Raw genomic sequence first — 18,390 nt, 5'->3', positions numbered from 1 at the left:
TACAATTCTTTTTAAATAAAAGTTAATAAAAATAAATGTCACTCTAAAATGTCTTAATTACACCCGGGTGATTTTTAATTTTCGACGCTTCGCTTCGCATGATACAAGGTTCGTTAAAATTGGTACCACGATGGAACATACACTCGAAGTTGTGGGCAGGGTCTTTTTGCAGAAGTTATTTTTGAATTATTCACTCTTATTTTGGCAAAGTCCAAATCAACGCCCCGGGATTACAGGGGCAAAAGTTCAGGGCCGGAATCACTTACTTGGACGAACGATGTACGTTGAATCACACCCCGGACCTCCTGGCCCGGAGTTTAGCGGGCTGTAATTTAGCAGAGGTGCTACATGCTGCATATTAACTCTACAATCAACGGAAAATGTAGCGTGAACTCTTCTTCTTCTTGGCGGCACCCGTGACGACGTAAGTATTCCCCAATGTCAATACACGTCAGCTGATTTTATTGAAAAAGTATTCGCGAGCTTGACAGGCCCAATACCACGAGCCATCGCGCCCGTTACGCTCGAAGCGCACACATGCCACACGGCGATCAGCTGACGACTCTCCGCCTACAGCTCATTCTGTCTTTTTTTTTTCTTGACGTATTTCCCCCGTTATTATTAAATATTAAGAAACTAAACTATTAACGTAAAAAATAACATAATAATATTTAAAAATAAGATTTACAAAACTTATAACAAACCAATACTTTTTTAAAAAAAAAGAAAGGGGCAAATATTAAAACTAAAATTACGTAACAGCCATAATTCAAAATTAATTAAAATAAATCTAAAATCAAGTGGCCATGCCGCCTATGGCCACACAACCATCGGTCCAACTTAGGCACCAGGTTTCAAAATTTGGACCGTTTACATACTTTTAGTTTTCTCCATTTAATACATATAAGGGATCAAATATTTGAGCAGTTTGACATATCTGGTGATAAAGAATTCATTGATGAATATTTTGCGCACTGTTTTGTTCAAATTGCTTACTTAATAAAATCTATGGCTAAAGAAAACAAAAAAGTGGTCCAAGATAGGCAACCTTCCCCTATATGTTAGTAGGGACTGGTAAAATTTGCGAATTCATTTCGCGATAGGCTAAAATACAAATATTTATACCTCAGTGCTGCCTCTGCTATTGGCTCACAACTCACCTGGATGACTCTGGGCCAGTGAGAAACACCCAACCAAAGCTGTATCGAATCACAGGCTGCTACGTTGGGACGTCTCACAAGACAGCAGCGAATGAGTGGGTGACATTTGACCGAGTGTAGGTAGAACTATGGAGTTCATCTTTCAGGTCATTGAACCCACGAATTTTTCAGGTTCCTGTATATAAGCATAACATGGAAAGGCTAACACTTATCAAATATACGGTCTTCTGTTGTGACGAACACAAATAAGAAAGCAACAAAGCCAGCGACAGTGAAATATTTAAACGTGTTGAAAGGCAAGATGCCTATATCGTTTATGAAACTACTTTCCCTTTGAGCTCAAGTTTTAAAACAATTTTAATGGCTTCTGTAATTGACTTAATGATATACGCTCAAAGAAAGAAGAGGACTTTTCCAGTTTTGAAAGCCCCCTTTGACTGGCGCTGACGGTGTTGAAACGAGCTAATGAGAAGACAGCCGCGCAGATGTGGCCAGAGGAACAGAAGACAGCGAGCTTGACTCCGAGCTGAGGTCGTCCCTGGGCCGAGATGGCGCGCAGTTACACCGCTGGCATGTCGGACGAGCTATTATTAGCACCTGGACACAAGTTTTGGAGCAACAAACGCTGGCAGCTTTTCACGTGCGCAAGCTATTCCGGGACAGGCCCCAAGGACATTTCTTCTCCGAATGAGCGCGAGAGAAAAGAGTTTTTTTTTGAATGGGGAGAGTGGCACACGCCAGATAGCGCTCACGCGTCTCCAATAGCCCAGTGATCTTCGAAACTCTTCTTGATAACAAGCTGTCGGTCCTTTTAAATTTATTAGTCTTGCCCTACTAGTTAACTTTTGAACCCATCAAACCTTGACTCGCCACACGAGGTTGATGACTTATCTATCAGGATTACAAGGGCATAAAGAAATTTTTCCTTGTATACATTCAGACTTAAAGGGCGTATGTCTCCCGTTCCAGGTGATTATTTTATATTTACGTTCCACTCTGTTAAACTTGCCGACTTTTTGAATGGCTGAACTTACTCAAAAAAAAAAAAAAAAAAAAAAACTATATATATATATGTATGTCACGTATTTTTTTTATACATTTAGCTGACAAATTTGCATTTTTAAAGTTTTTGTGCACTATGTATTAGGAGAATTAAATGAAACATAAAACCTTTTTTAAGCTTGAAGTACATTTTACTGTCTGCTATGTGAAATGGTTTGATTTCTTTCAGAAAAAAATTTAATTTTACGCATTTTAAATTCATTAGAATTTTAATGAGTTTGAAAAACGAAATAATATCAAATCAAAATTTCTTTCAGAAAAACCACCTATTCCACTTTCTCATTAATTGATGCTGAATTTGGGCACTTCTTGATAAAATGATTTTCAAATTAAGAAGCACATTACCGTCTATATCCTGTCCATATACGATTTATAAAAAAAACACCCATAGAGAAGAATTACTGTTACTATTATTATTACCCCCCTAACACGCGAAGGAATATGTAGCTAAAAACAAAATATGCGTATATTGTTTTGAAGAAAGCAATGCTAATTTCGTGTCCGAATTTCGTATTACAAGTGTATTTCCGTCATAAGAATTTGCTCACATTTGTTTTTTTATCTTCTCTTCATTACTATTATTTATTGCCTATTTATTAAATTTTAACACGATACAAATATTTACAACATTCATTTGGTGTAATTTAATGGATTTAAAATTTCGCGTGACATTTTACACCCATATTATAACACTTCGTGAATATCTCTTGAAATTGAAAAATTCAACACAGCGTGTGAGGAAGGGTGTTAAGTTAAGATAAATTTTAATTAAATATATAAGATAATGGGCGATAATACGTAATTTATTAATGACCATACTTTAAAATTATCTAACACTAACTATTATATGACTGATAATACTATATAATATTAAATTGATGAACATTATAATTTTCTATAAACTGTCCGGTGATGAGACGGAGTCTTCATGTCTTCCGGATTTTAAAATAAAAATAAAAATATGTCTGAAGAATGAATATTTAAATTAAGTGTTACATTACTCAATATTATCTTTTGTCACTTAGCTGCACGCGAGGTATATAGTATATAGTATGTTGAAGTGTAGGTGAGTTGGAGAGATGAGGAGGCTGCAAATGGCCGCTTCCAAAGGACTTTTAGAGACCAAAAGAAGGAATACAGGCCCTGGGCAGTATTCAGCCCGTCACTGGGACCCCACTGTGAAACATAATTCGCACTAGGGACCGGAAAAATTCGCGGATTCAATGACCTATAGGATAGCCTCAATTATTATCTGCATTTCTCAAGTAAACACGCGTGTTCATTGGGTACTAAAGTGTGAGGCGTCTCCACTGGGTAGCTTGTGATTCGACGCTTCTTTGGTCCATAGTCTCTCATTGGCCCAGAGAGATCCAGTTAATCTGCGAGCCAATAGCAGAACCAGCAGAATTGTACACATGCTTGAATTTCAGCCTATCACGAAATGAATTCGCGGATTTTTCCGGTCTATAATTCACACAGTGTTAAGGAAACATAAAAGTCACACCAGAATGACAGAAAAAACACGGTGCTTGAGAAACAGCGTCACCAGAGAGCGGGGTCGTCCGAAAGTGAAGTCACACCATCGTAAGAACCGCCCGCGCGTGCGGACCAAGACTGACTCACTACATGCTTCACTGTAGTCGCTCTCTCTGCACACAAACCGCCGGTGATTCCTCACGTGACCCCGATGAAGGATTCACGGTGAATCCCCACGGGGTAGGGAGGGTCACTATGCACAACTGGTCCCACAAGTATGCTGACAGTTCATAAACGTAGATGAAACTATTCTTAAGCTCGTAAAACACCATAACTCACAAATTCTTAAAAGTCGAGGCTAGGGTCCCTCGTTTAAGGACTGGATAATTGTTATAACCAAACGGCTGCCTACTGGAGATGGGTCAATCTGCAGCTCTATCCCATCCTGAGTGTGACTCAATGCAACAACTCGTGGTTAAGTATTTTAATTTAATTAACTAATAGCTCCTGAAGCATAGATACTGGAGCTAGGGTTAAGCAATGACAGATTTGATAATTTCGCTAACTTCCGACAGACTTTTACTGGTGATAGGTGACTACCTCTCTATCCCTTCTAGAGTGAGACCCGATGCGCCAGTTCGCGATTAACTAATGTAATTTAACTTACAACTGGTCCTCAAAAAAAGGTGGAGGGAAGAGAAAAAAAATAGAGGGCGTGGCTAGAAGGGATGAGGGAGGAGAGACTCTGTCCTGATTGGCCAGGGGCCCGAGTGATGTAGGAGCGTCCAAAACACCCAGGATAAATGTTGACCGCGTGGAACTATAGTTCGCACGACTGCCGCTAGACGTCGGTGGCGGATCCAGACAGACGCACAGAGCTCACTGGCGGGACATACAGGTCCTAACAAGAGTTTAGTTCTCGAAACGCAGCAAAATGACCTCAAAATGGCGGCGCATCCCTTCCTCCACCGCGCGCGATGCGTCACAGTCCTCGCTTAGCGTATCGAATTATTTAGCTATCCAGTGGTGTGAATAAAATTTCGGATGGAGATGATAGATGTGTGGCTGCAACATCGAACTGTATCACCCCGATTTTGTTATCATTCGTTTTTTTTGACGTGATAACGTTTAATAAATCGATAAACGCCGGCTTCACGCACGAAAAAGTGTCCCGTTACGCATATTGTTCCGTTACGCTGTGTCATGTTTCGCTCATTGTTCTGTTACGCTGTGTCCCGTTACGCTCATTGTTACGTTACGCTGTGTCCCGTTACGCTCATTTTGTTCCGTTACGCTGTGTTCCGTTACGCTGTCGGCGAGTGCAGTAATAATAGGTTATGTTACAATTGACTAAACAATTATGGTGATTCATATAACTGATGATAGATATTTGATTACAGTTTATTTATATGATAACTTGTTCATAATTATATTTAAACTTTATAGCTAAACGCCAGTTTTTAAAATTAATTACAAGTCATCTACACGTGAACTGTTTCGTCGACTGTTTATAACGTGAAGTGAAAAGTTAATGTGGTTTTCATTGCTTATTACAACAACAATTTTGGCAATAAAGGTTAATTATTCTTGCATTTTAAAAATCTGATTAGTAGTATCATTTCAAGTATTTATTCTTTAATTATTAAAATAAAAATGATTCAATTTTATTCAAAAAAGTATGCAATCATTTCATCAATGTTTTGTTTTGACGTTGTCACGCTAAACTATCGTCCGTAAACAGACTTTCCTCCCACAACGGAAGCATTTTTAAAGACGTGTTCACGTCAAATGGAAATGTTACATTCCCGGTGGGAAAGAGCCTGGGAGGAATATCGTCGCGCGGACGGCTGGTGGTGTCCATACGCGCTCCGGAAAGCCAGCCAGAGGCTTGGGGAATGTAATGTAGTTAGGAGGCGCGTCCAGGCGAGACCCGTGTGCTGGCTCCCATTCAGACCACAGCTCGGCGCTGCTTCCCCCATTCAACTCCCGGCGGCCATGTGGTCGAACAGCTATGTTCGGCCACCCCCCCCCCCTACCACTCCAGCCGTGATCCAGATATAACCAGGCCGGCGACACACAGCAAGGATATATACACACCGCGCCGTAATGGCGTGTCGGCGGGTTTTAAACTCTCTGGCAACAACTACACCGCGCTGCTAATTCAAACACGCCCGGCAACTACCTACCTTTGAGGAGAAACCCTGCTTCGACAGAGCTTCTTTCTCACTCTTCTTTCCATTTACAACAACCACGACCAGGTATCTGACGTGGGCGCTAATGCTATACTTGCGTGACGTTTGCAAAATAGCTTATAGTTAGAGACTGGAAAAATTCGCGAGTTCAATTACCTCCAGGGTAGATTACACGATCCTCTGCCTACTTGGGCAAACGGTGCCCGTTCATTGGGTGCTGAATTTTGAGGCGTCTCAAGTGGGTAACTTGTAGTTGGATACTTCTTTGATTGATTGTCTCTAATTGGCCAAGAGTCCTACATATTAACAGTGAACCAATAGCAGAAGCAGCACAACGGTATAATTATTTGAATTTTAGTATATCAGGAAATGAACCCGCGAATTTTTCCTGTCTCTACTTATATTTTATAACATTTAACTGTAGAAATTTTATATATCCTTGTTGTAGAACATCAAAATAACAATTTACTTAAAACTTTATGTTTTAATTTTTATATTTAAAAAAAAAATTGTGAGAGAGGTTTTTCAGTACTCGCCAGAGAGATGTAAAATCTAACCTCGGTAGCAAGCAAACTCATGCGTTCTCATTTTACAAATACACTTATAATCCGAAAACGGACACGAAATTAAACGCGTAATTCTTTAAATCAATGCGGACAGTGCGTTTTCAATTACATTTCTTGACGCGAAATCACATGTAGTTTCCTTACCCGCCGCTAGAATTTGCTGCCGGAGAAACTACGTCGACTTTTGAATCATTTGATTAGTTTAAAAACTATTTAAAGAAACGGATTCGATATGAGTGAAAAAGACTTGAGAAAAAAAAACCTTAGCTTATTCGAAAAGGAATTTTATTAAAAACCTGCACATCTTGTTAAAATTCATGAAAAGATAATACTACACAGTTTCCTTTCGGCTTTGCGAATTTTTGTTCGCACCATCCGCCACAGATGGAAGCACCGAGGTTACACATTTCCGTTCCACGCGATTTCCGTTCCATTCACGAAATCGTACCAAGATGCTCAGATGTTACACATCAATAATAATTTATTTTTCAACACGTGCTACAAGGCTTACAATAAAACATTTTATAAAAAAATTCTGAACCTGATAGTTTTTAGTTCTTCTGAAAACTGGGGCTAGGATGAGGTCCGTGGGGTGCCCACCCCTCCCTTCCAGTTTATAAAAAAAGCAAGCGAAGACAGAAATAGAAAGGTTACAGAGAGATTTATCTTTTAAAGATTTGTGCAATGGGAGTGCATGACTTGATGTAAGTTTTTGGACATACGCCATTGCTAAACACATGTATTTCTGTAGAAGAAAACTAAAAAATACCCAAAAGACAAAAACACAAATTAAGCAAAAAATTGCTGTTGTCAACAGTATATAAACACCACATAATATTCCATATGTTGTGCTGAATTTTTTTTTGGTTTCAAAATTTTTTTTGTGCTGTCATCATTTGTGGTTTTTTTTTCGTTCTCTTAGTTCATTTTTCTTTGTTTTTCTGTTTGTTGACCATATCCCTGTTATGGAATATTATGTGGTGTTTATATCCTGTTGACAACAACAATTTTTTGCTTAATTTTTGTTTTTGTCTTTTGGGTATTTTTTAGTTTTCTTCTACAGACATACATGTGCTTAGCAATGGCGTATGTCCATAAAAAGCTTACATTAAATCTTACAGAGAGATTATCTTGAAAGGATTATTGTATTATTTAGTGGGCTACAGTAATATATTTCCTCCCCAGAATAGCCCGAAATGCCTTGAACACAGAAAAAGCATTAACTGTTTTTTTTTCCAAGTAGTCTATGTTTGATGCCGGTTTGCACTCGTGTCTTTCTCGCAAACTTGACACGCGTGTTTCGTGTTTTAAATAAAATTAATATAATGATTTGATTTAACGAAATCATCACACATAACCAAGTATTAAAAAATTAATTAAATAAAAACCAAAAGATAACACGTTCGGTTTTATTTTCTGGAGCAAAATCATTACTAATATTTCTATGTTTAAACTTTGGAGTTTTAAAAGTCTAGTATTCCTAGCTATATATTTCTAGCGTGAATACCAATTTCCTTTAAAATTTCACCTATAAAGGAAATATTCTCATTATAAAACTGATCTGATGGTTGTACCTGCCACCCTCCTTACTACGGCCTGCTCCTAAATGCCCTCAGTGGAGGCGAGGCGTCTGTCGCTGATTGTAGGGAGGTGAGTGGTATAGCCTCTCCCAGTGCCTTCACGTGAGGCGCACACGCGAGTAGTCATCGCGTGTCGCTTGTATGCTTGTATGTTTGTATGCTTGTTCGCTTGTTCGCCTGTTTGCTGCAGCAACCACTGGCAGTAATTAATTAATGCCCCAGGCTGGGAACCCGGCAAACAAAATTACGCGTATTTGCGGTGAACACACCGGTGTCATATCTTCAGGGCGATGAGTAAAAGTCAAATTTTTAACCCTCCGTCGGGCTCACAACAGGTTATCACAAAAAATGGTGCAACGTGTCTAATGGATACAAAAGTAAATCGCGCTTGTCACATATTGATAACACATTCTTAGTTATGAAAATATTTAGTGTTATTTCGAAGCATCAACTACATACTTATGGTTATAAATATTTTATTATATTCATATTTATATATTAAAATACTTAACTGTAGTGACAGAAAGTAAAAATTAACACAATAAAGTTAGAAAAATTATTAAAAACCATAAAAATTTTATACTTATTTTTAAAGTGTTTCTTAAAAATTGTCTGAATTTATGCTTGTAACATTAAAAACTCAATGTTACATAAAAATTACATAGAAAAAATATCATTTCATTCTCTAGTCCAATGAAGAATTATTTTCCATCCCAGAAGTTTTTTTTAATACTTTTCAAGGTCTTAGACAATTTATTTTAAAAAAATGTTTCTTTCTAAAAATCATAGCTTTACATTAAAATCACTTTTCTTGTCAATTACCAACATTAGTAGACTTACAGTTATTATAGCATAATTTACAACTCATGACAGAATGCTCCAAACAAAAATTATTCACTAATTTTACATGAATAATTTTACAGTCTTGTCTTCTTGCTCTTGACTAAGGAGAGCGTTTTTTTTTTTAAATTGGAAAATCGTATGGTGGACGATACTTCTCAAAAGTAAAGAATTCCGGGTTCCTTTGGTGATTGCACTTATTTAAGTAAGCTGTCCTTCCACCAATTGTCGAGAAAGGTGTTATAAAAAAATATAGCATTCTCTTAACTTCATTTTCATTTCCAAAAATATGTTACTTGCGCATTGATGCCATTTATATTGAGCACTGAAAAGAAAAATACCATGGCCATCGACGACATTTTCTTCCAAAATTGCAAGTAGCGCACAATTTATCAACTACATTTACTCAAAATTTTTATTTTCATTAAAGAATGTTATAAATTACCTAAGTTTTTTTTTCTGATCTCCAGTAATTTGATAAAGAGCATCATCAAAATACAGACTGAAAATAAAATTTACATTATTAGATTATTTTGAATGTATGAAACGATAGTTGATTTTTTTCCTGATCAAAATCCCTTTACTAAAACCAATCCTATTAGGATTTATTTATTTATTTTTTTTCTCCAAAGTTCCAACAAAAGACAGTTTCTCTTTATGTAATTCTTGTTCTAAACCCAAACGTTCCCTGAAAATCAATTTTAAATAATTATTATTTTTCTTAAGGGCTGAAGTAAATTAATTTATTTCCGTAGAATGTTGATATATATGTCGTGAGCCATACTTAAAAAAATTATTTTCGTACATTTACACAAAATATTTGTTTCCACTTTTTATGTGTCTTTACCAACGCGAGAACAAATTTACGTTTATAGTATGTTATTAATCTGAAATACCTTTGTTTATAAGATATTCTAATTATCTAGCCTGGGTTCCGTTTAAGACAATAGATTATGAGTCCAAAAACGAAAAGCCCAACTTTAATTGTTGTCGCTTCATGACAGCGCATTCTAGCGGTTGTAACTGGTACTCTTTGCACCTCGACTTCAGCAGTGCCATCTGCAGTGCGTGTTGAGAAGCTTGGGTTTATTTTGTTTCTCAAATTCACTTCAGATGCAGCTACCTGACGGCTAGCACTGAAATGTTTTGCAAAACAAAGACTTGAAGCATTGCATCAACTGCAGTCCGACTACCGCATAACATACCTGACGAAAACCTTTGTTCGTATACCTATCTTTGTTCATTTCGTATGAAATTAAATCAGACGCCAACATTCTGTTCGGGGTATCGGATACGGGGTTGTTTTAAAGTAATCTGAAATGATTATTGATTAATATAAAGAACCATCTTTGTTCAGCGGCAAATTTTTTTCTCAGTTTGCAGGAATTCAGTTTCAAATTACTTTGGTATCATCTTCATAATGAGAAAATATTTTTTACGTGAGTTATTCTTATTGAACCTTTTTATTTGTGTGCAAAAAAGGTTTTTAGTTACATAACTCTACAGTTCTGAAATAACACTTGGTTCAGAAATATTTTATGCAAACGTTAAACATACAAATGTAATGTACACACACCCTATAATGTATATTAAATTTTGTCTGAGTTGAAAAAAATAATTCCTAATGTACTTAAAAGAGTATATCAAATGTTTTAACAAGGTAAAGCGATTAAAATATTATTATAACAAACAAATATGCTACCATTCCACAGATTATGCTAGCAGCACGAAAAATTCGGAAGCAGATATTAAAGCGTGTGATTGTAGGTAGCCTACCTAACGCTGTAATTCATGTACGTGAATAGTATATCGTTTCTAAAAATCTGTAAAATCATAGATAATTTTCCTGACCTACTGGACACCATTTATTCACTGTAGGCCTATATATTTATCTTCAGAATTTTGATTTTTATTTCAGAAGCCAATTGCTGTCACTACTTCTTCGAATATAAACCACATAGGTACCATAGGCAGTTATATGATTTAATAAAATTATTGTATATACTAAAAACCCATAATATAATTTAAGATTTTGTTTTTATTGCTCGCTTTGTAAAACACAAAGTTTTAAGTTTGAGGTCAAATGTAGTTTGTTACTTACACTTGACAGGTATATATGAAATATGTTTTAAATAAGAGTTTGCAAAATTTTAAGTACATTTCGATATTTCTTAAAGAGAAAGTATATATATATATATTTATATTTAACTTAGAAAGTGTAGGTATCTGGTAAAGCGAGAATAAAAGATTTATTATCGATAAAATGCGATTTTCAAAATACAGCATCAATGAAATTGTTTTGTCAGTAGTTTATATTAAAAATAATCCTCCATAATGTCTATTTTTTAACCATGTGTGTGTGTTTTTTAATTTGCAAATAATATATATATTTTTAACGTTGTTTTGTTTACTTCTAACAAAACTCCGAAGATATTAGATGAATGTTGCTTGCTTGAGTTCCAAACAAATATTGTATTTAGGCATTTATCTTAGAGTAAATTTATAAAAAAAAAACCATCTAAAATACGGTAACAATATGTTGAATTTTAATGAGATCTGCACACACATCGGTACTCTTTGACGTTCCCATTACTGAAGTTCGTCTCTCTCCCGCCAGGGGGGGAAAAGGCGCGAGTGTAACAACTCCGCCCCGGTCGTTCTTAACCAGTCGCACGATAACGAGGCGGGGGCGTTGCTGGAGAAAGCTCGCCCGTGTATGTACTTTCCCTGCCTTTTGCCGCGTGGGCGGGTACTCGGTGCTAATTAGCGTAGAGTCAGAGCGAGGGCAGGGCTCTACAGGGCTCTACAAGAGGCAGCCGTCACTTGCCGACGGTTTGGAAGAACACTCTGCACACAGCCAATACCCCCTACCATCGCACCAGCACAGTGGGTGTAGCCTCGTTATACATTAATAATAACAGAAAAGGGGGATTGTCTGTAAAGTCGGTTTACGGACGATAATTTTACGCGATAACGCCATAAGAAAACATTGATGGAAAATTGCATACTTTTTTTTAATTTTCAAATATTATTTTACAGTTTTTGCAAATTTTATTTTAAATAATTTGTTTGAATGTAATCACGATCAATTAGTTAAAAAGCCCGCATTAAACTGTTTGATATTATAGAAGATTTTCTCGCGGGTTGGTTGGCCGGTTCTTGCACGCTCGGCTCAGATGGAAGGTGACAATTTTTTGTGCGTGCAGCTGACGTTCATAGATTTATAAGACGTTATCACATCAAAAACTAATCACGAGTACTTTGGTACTCTTACAACAATCAGACATACAAAGAGTGGCTCTTTGTACCTAGCACTGAGAATGTGAAGAGTGAAGGAATATGGAGGCATTTTACTTTGCTTGCCTGGCGGTAGGTTGGAAGCATTTTAGGATGATGATGATTTTGATGATGATGATGAGGAGGAGGAGAAACTGCACTAGAATATATCGGGATTCTGGGGTTAAAACAATCATGGCAGAAAACTGCCGTCAAGTGTTGGAGGCCGGGACTGTCGCCATTAACCTTTGACAATGAGTCAGTTCTTGATATTCTATGACAAATTATGATAAAACGAGAATTAATGAAAGCAAAATTTGAAAGAGAAAAAAATAAAACTCTTCAGAAATTACTAAACTAAGCAAAACACACATTCTTTTTAATCAAAAATTTAAACTAGTTATGAATTACACTATTTGGTAGTTCTGGAGCAAACTTACCTAATGCAGGTTTCACAGGATGATGTTGCCAAGTGAATGTCTCTTGAAGCACATCGGTGCAATTAAAGTGAAGGAAAATAAGATTTTTCGCTATGGGTCACTGAACAATAATATCTTCTGTAAGATATTTAATCCAATACTACCACTACATTACTGACTAAAATAAATTACCTGTTTTTCAAGAACTATTAATATAAAAATAATAATATGAAAAAGGGTAGTGAAAAAAACCAAAATGCAAGTATGTTTGAAAATATTTTCGGGAATTTCCCAAAATTGCATACCTATTAGCGAGCTTAAAATATATTACAGAGTGTACCCATATTATAATTACGACAGCTTTAATAATTATTGTTGATAGAGTATGAAATTGTATGCAAAGCAAACATAGATATGTTTGAGAGAGAGAAAGAGAGAGAGAGAGAGAGAGAGAGAGAGAGAGTGTGTGTGTGTGTGTGTGTAACGTTACAAGTACTAAGGAACGCTAACGCCGTCATGCGATGAGTGCCTGCAATGAAGGCAAGTACTTTAACACTGCTGTATGGCGGGTGGCGTGGCTTCTGGGGTAGATATGGGATATTTTGGTAACTAGCGTTAAACATACGACACACACCAGTTATTAAAAAAAATTGGTTGTCTGTAAAGTCGGTTTACGGACGATAGTTTAACGTGACAACGTCATTAAAGAACATTGATGAAATGATTGCATTCTTTTATAAATAAAATTGAATCTTTTTAATTGAATTATCACTATTTTGTATGGATACAAAGAAGGAGTAAAATTTAATCTACAATTTAATTGATAAATTTACTTTTATTTGCACTCATTAATTCAAATATGTTTTGTACTTTAACGAAGAGATTATTTTAACTATAACTTTTATACATGTTTGCTATTTAACTTCTTCCAATATGTGTTATTCTGTTAAGGATAGAACGATGATAGGAAAATTAAGAAACGAATGGGAGTTTTTCAAGTTTAATGTGCCTCGAAAAAGTCAAATCGATGGTTGTTCCAATCGAGTGGAAGAGAGATAGATGCGGCGCAAGCGTACAATGAGCGTAACGGGACAATGTGTGTAACGGGACACTTTTTCGGGCGTGCAGCCGGCGTTCATCGATTTATTAGACGTTGTCACGTAAATAAATTAATATATATTATTTAAAAAAAAGCGTGGGCTGCTTTTTAAGATATTATCAAAATGATAATTCTTCTACTCATATCTGTCAATAAAATAATTATTGTCCCGTTACGCTCATTGTACGCTTGCGCAGCATCTATCTATCTTCCACTCGATTGGAACTACCATCGATTTGACTTTTTCGAGGCACATTAAATTTGAAACACTCCTACTCGTATCCTACTTTTCCTATCATCGTACTATCCTTATAAGAATAACACAGATTGGAAGAAGTTAAACAGCAAACATGTATAAAAGTTATAGTTAAAATAATCTGTTCGTTAAAGTAATAAACATATTTGAATTAATGAGTGCAAATAAAAGTAAATTTATCAATTAAATTGTAGATTTCATTTCACTCCTTTTTATCCATACAAAATAGTGATAACTCAATAAAAATGATTCAATTTTATTCATAAAAGTATGAAATCATTTCATCAATGTTTTTTTTTATGACGTTGTCACGTTAAACTATCGTCCGTAAACCGACTTTACAGACAACCAATTTTTTGTCACTTCACTTTTCAAATGACATCCTGATTTATGAGATCATCACGTTAAAAGGTAGGACGTTTCAAAGTCTTACGCTACATGACTGGCCAGTTTTCCAAACTGCTGCTGACCACTGCAAGGAAATTATAAATGACAGACAGTGGCGTTACCTCAGCCAGAATAAGTCGTGAGGCTTGCCTACTCACAGGCGCACTGTTGACGTTGATTCATGTCTGGTAGCATCGTGTGAGAAGAACTTACTTCTATTAAACATCAGGGTTTTGATTATTCAGTAAAAAAGTGTATGATTTTTTTCAGCGCGAAATAATTAGCCGATGCCAATTTGAATAAGAGTTTTCCAAATTATATTTGCAAAACAAACCTCTAATTTTTAATATATATAAAATATGCAAGTTACAATGAATCAACTTAAAAATAAAACCGTTTTTACAGTGTTCGGAGAGAAAACTGGTTTATGTATAAAGTATGTTTCACAACCAACCAACCAAGTTCAGAAAAATGAGTTCCGCCGTTTTGAGAATTAACTTTATTAATATTTAACTTTTCGGTGTGTCATATTACATATTAATTAGTAAGGTACAAATTTATACCAATACTTTTCAATGACCTGTCAAAATGATATATTTTAATGAAAATTGCTTGGAAATAAAATATAATTCCAGTATTTTATGAACTGGACGTAAATTTTTCTTCGTTACCTAATAAAATAATTTACTGATTAAAACCCATTGAGTAACTGAACAAATTTTCAAACATTTTATTATCTAATATTTTTTTACATTTACAGTAAAAATATCATTAGCATCATAAATTAAAAACCTTATTTTGTAGGCCACGGTACAACTATAATTATATTCTAAACATTGGTTAAAATTTTAATTGTGAACTGTTCTTGAACACAATAAAACAAATCTCATAATATTAACAGGTATTATTAGGTGTACAAATATTAATATTTTTCACATACAATCTATTATGTTTGTGTCAAAACATAACAGATATTAAACATAGTACATTGTTTTTTTCTTTTTTCTCTTGAATCTTTGCTTAATGTCAAATTTGGATTTGTGATAAATTATCTCCTGTTTCAATCATGTGCTACCTCTTATTGCGTAAGAAATATTGACTTCAGTCACACATACAAGTACCCCCAATGCTTGAATCAACTGAGAAAATTACTTTGAACTGAGAACATTAAACAGATATCACTACCCATAAAGTTAACTGGAACAAAAGACAATAACTACAGAAGAAAATTTTACTTTTTCTAGTTTGGACCATTTATTATTTGGAGTTCTCTTGAAACTATGTTACTGACGTTCCTTGAGCATTTAATTTAGTAATTGTACATACAATAAATTAAACATTTTTAATAATTTTAAGTTGCATACAATACAATGAAAATTCACTGCATTGCTAAATAATACACTGCATTTATATTTAAATTATGGAGTATTTGGAAAAAGATTGTAAGCGCTGTTTTATGGGACTAGTGTTTATATTAAAGATGGCAAAGTGAACAGTTTATGGGACTGTGAGTGCTTCAGACATTAACAAATTTTGCAAGTAAAGTTTTGTCTCATTCTTGACAGAACACATTTTGTACACATTTCTGTTAGTAACCAAATATGTTCCATAACCCTTAAATGTCCTAATGAAATAATGAGGGTATTGCCTTATTCATACAAAACAAACATTACTTATTTTCAGCGTTATATTTCATCATCATACAATTTCTCCAATTAGAGGTCTCTGCAGAGTGAAAATTAAGTTTAAGAACCATATTCTTTAGTTGTAATAAATTTACATCCTTTCTTTTTTTTAATGCGTGAACTTACAGCCAGCGTGTCGCGCGATTGATAAGAAATACACATGGAACATTGACGAAATTTCTTATTTGCCTGAATTTGTTCATGAATAAAAACCTCTAATACATTTGAGATCAGGTAAAAAAAATCAGTGACTTCCACCATAAAAATTATCTAGGAGATTTACTTACTTTTATTTGAAATAATTTTATTGATTATTAATGAGCCTTCATTCTCTGATTATAATTAAGTATCTTTAAAAATTAAACTGCCACGTTGCACGCAGTAGACTTTCTACAAATTAAAAAAAAATTCAATTCAGTGAGTTAGTAAAATCCAACTTATTTATTTGCCACTTATTTTAAGAAAAATTAAGAATAAAATACGTATTATCCACGAGTTGACAAAAAATACGAAATTTTATTTAAAAATATTTTAAGATAACAGAAATCTGAGATGTATTAAATTAAGTGGTATAAAAATGGGGTTTACTCAAGACACTTATAAGAGATTTTTTATAATGAAGTAGCTTGGCTTCTGGGTTGTAGCCGTGTCCTAGACGAATAGCAGTTACCCACTGCTCCCTGATGACGGCGACTGCAATTTCGACCGAAACGTCGGTGAATTATTCGCCTAGGACACGGCTACAACCCAAAAGCCAAGCTACTTCAGACAATGGCCGTGAAAGACTGCGAACATTATTAGTTTTTTACAATGTTTAAGTGTTATTAAATTCCTTTTGTTTTAATACGCGTGATCTTTGAACGATATAATTACGTAATTGATGGCTTTGCCTTGAACTCCACTGTATTAGAGACTAGAGCTTGAATAATATGAATATGACAGAAATCGACAAATGAGATCTGATAATAGTACACAAACCACAGGTTTTTAACTTTATACATTTTTGAATTTATTTTTATATTTGTTTGACATATAAGTATCATTATTTCACTGTGCATAAACATGAAAAAAAAAAGAATATTACACATGGATTTTTTGCAAAAAACATTGTTAACCCATATTCAGTTCAATGTTTTGAAAATGTTTTTCAGACATGGCTTTTTATTGGAAACAGCAGCACAATTATTAATTTTCATATATATTATGGATGTATAGGCAAAATTGAGTGAAATTATTGCATAGTCAAGCAGTAATTGTTAACGCAGACATTGCAAAACCAGAGGTATGACTGAATCACATAAAATCTTTTTATTATTTTTTTTTGAAATCTTAAGCAAAAGAGCGCAGAGTGATTACGGGTTGCATACGTTTTATTGCAAAGCCAAATGTGCGTTGAATTTTTTTTTTCTTCGAACAAACCCGTTTTTTGATGTGCAAAGATAAAAGAGCGCCTATTATAAATTTTTTTAAATAATTTCTTGCTTTCATAATTTTATCTTCTTTTTTTTTAAACACGTTCATTCATTTACGTATGAAACAACGTATTGCAACAAAAAAATAGCGCATGAGGAACGCAATACACTCTGCGTTTACGCGCAAGGAAATAACACACGCTTGATACACAAACATTTATATTTCCTTTTTTGCACTGCAAACGGAAACTGGTAACCCAAACTTGGCGACAATCTTTCAAGTACGTTAATGTGTACGTCGCGTTAAGCTGCTATGCGTTTCGTCACAAAACACGTCACAAAACGTCTTGAAACGTCACTTGCAACAACACTTCACGCACAGTTTTCACCGACGCATTTGAGATAAAAAAAAATCTTTATGACACTCAGAATAACATGGATTAATGCGAATAGGTTTACCGCCATTAAAGATTGTTCACCTGAAAGTGACGCTTGTTAGTCCCGTGCACATTGTAGATATTGAGGAGCTGTCCGTTGGTTAGATATTGGTGGATTCGCGGAGCACTTTCAGCGAGAAGCTGTAGTGGGAACATGCGTGGGAACATGCGTGGGAACATGCGTGGGAACATGTGGCTTCACGGCACGTCCTGTGAACTCCGGCCGAAAGGTGACATCGGCTCCAGCAAGCGACCAGAACTCTAGCGCTGCTGTGCTCGTGGAGTTTGGGTTAAATTACTCCAGAAATAACGCGTGGATCCAAGTCTCTGTCGCCTCTTGTGTTCGAAAGTGCGGCGTGGAACGCTATCAAAGCGGTATCAGGTCAGTGTTTATTAGGTGTCAGCTCTTTTTTTTCGGATCTCCCTTTGCCTGGCCGGACGAACAACCGAGGGTTGAATTACAGGAGCGGAGCGAAGAGAAAACGTTTTCATGTCGATTCTACTGTTCAGGTATAGCTCGACACCCTGCAATCTTGAGCGAAA

The sequence above is a fragment of the Bacillus rossius genome, chromosome 1, assembly GCF_032445375.1.
Source record: "Bacillus rossius redtenbacheri isolate Brsri chromosome 1, Brsri_v3, whole genome shotgun sequence".
Taxonomy (NCBI): domain Eukaryota; kingdom Metazoa; phylum Arthropoda; class Insecta; order Phasmatodea; family Bacillidae; genus Bacillus; species Bacillus rossius.
This window is presented reverse-complemented; position numbering follows the sequence as displayed.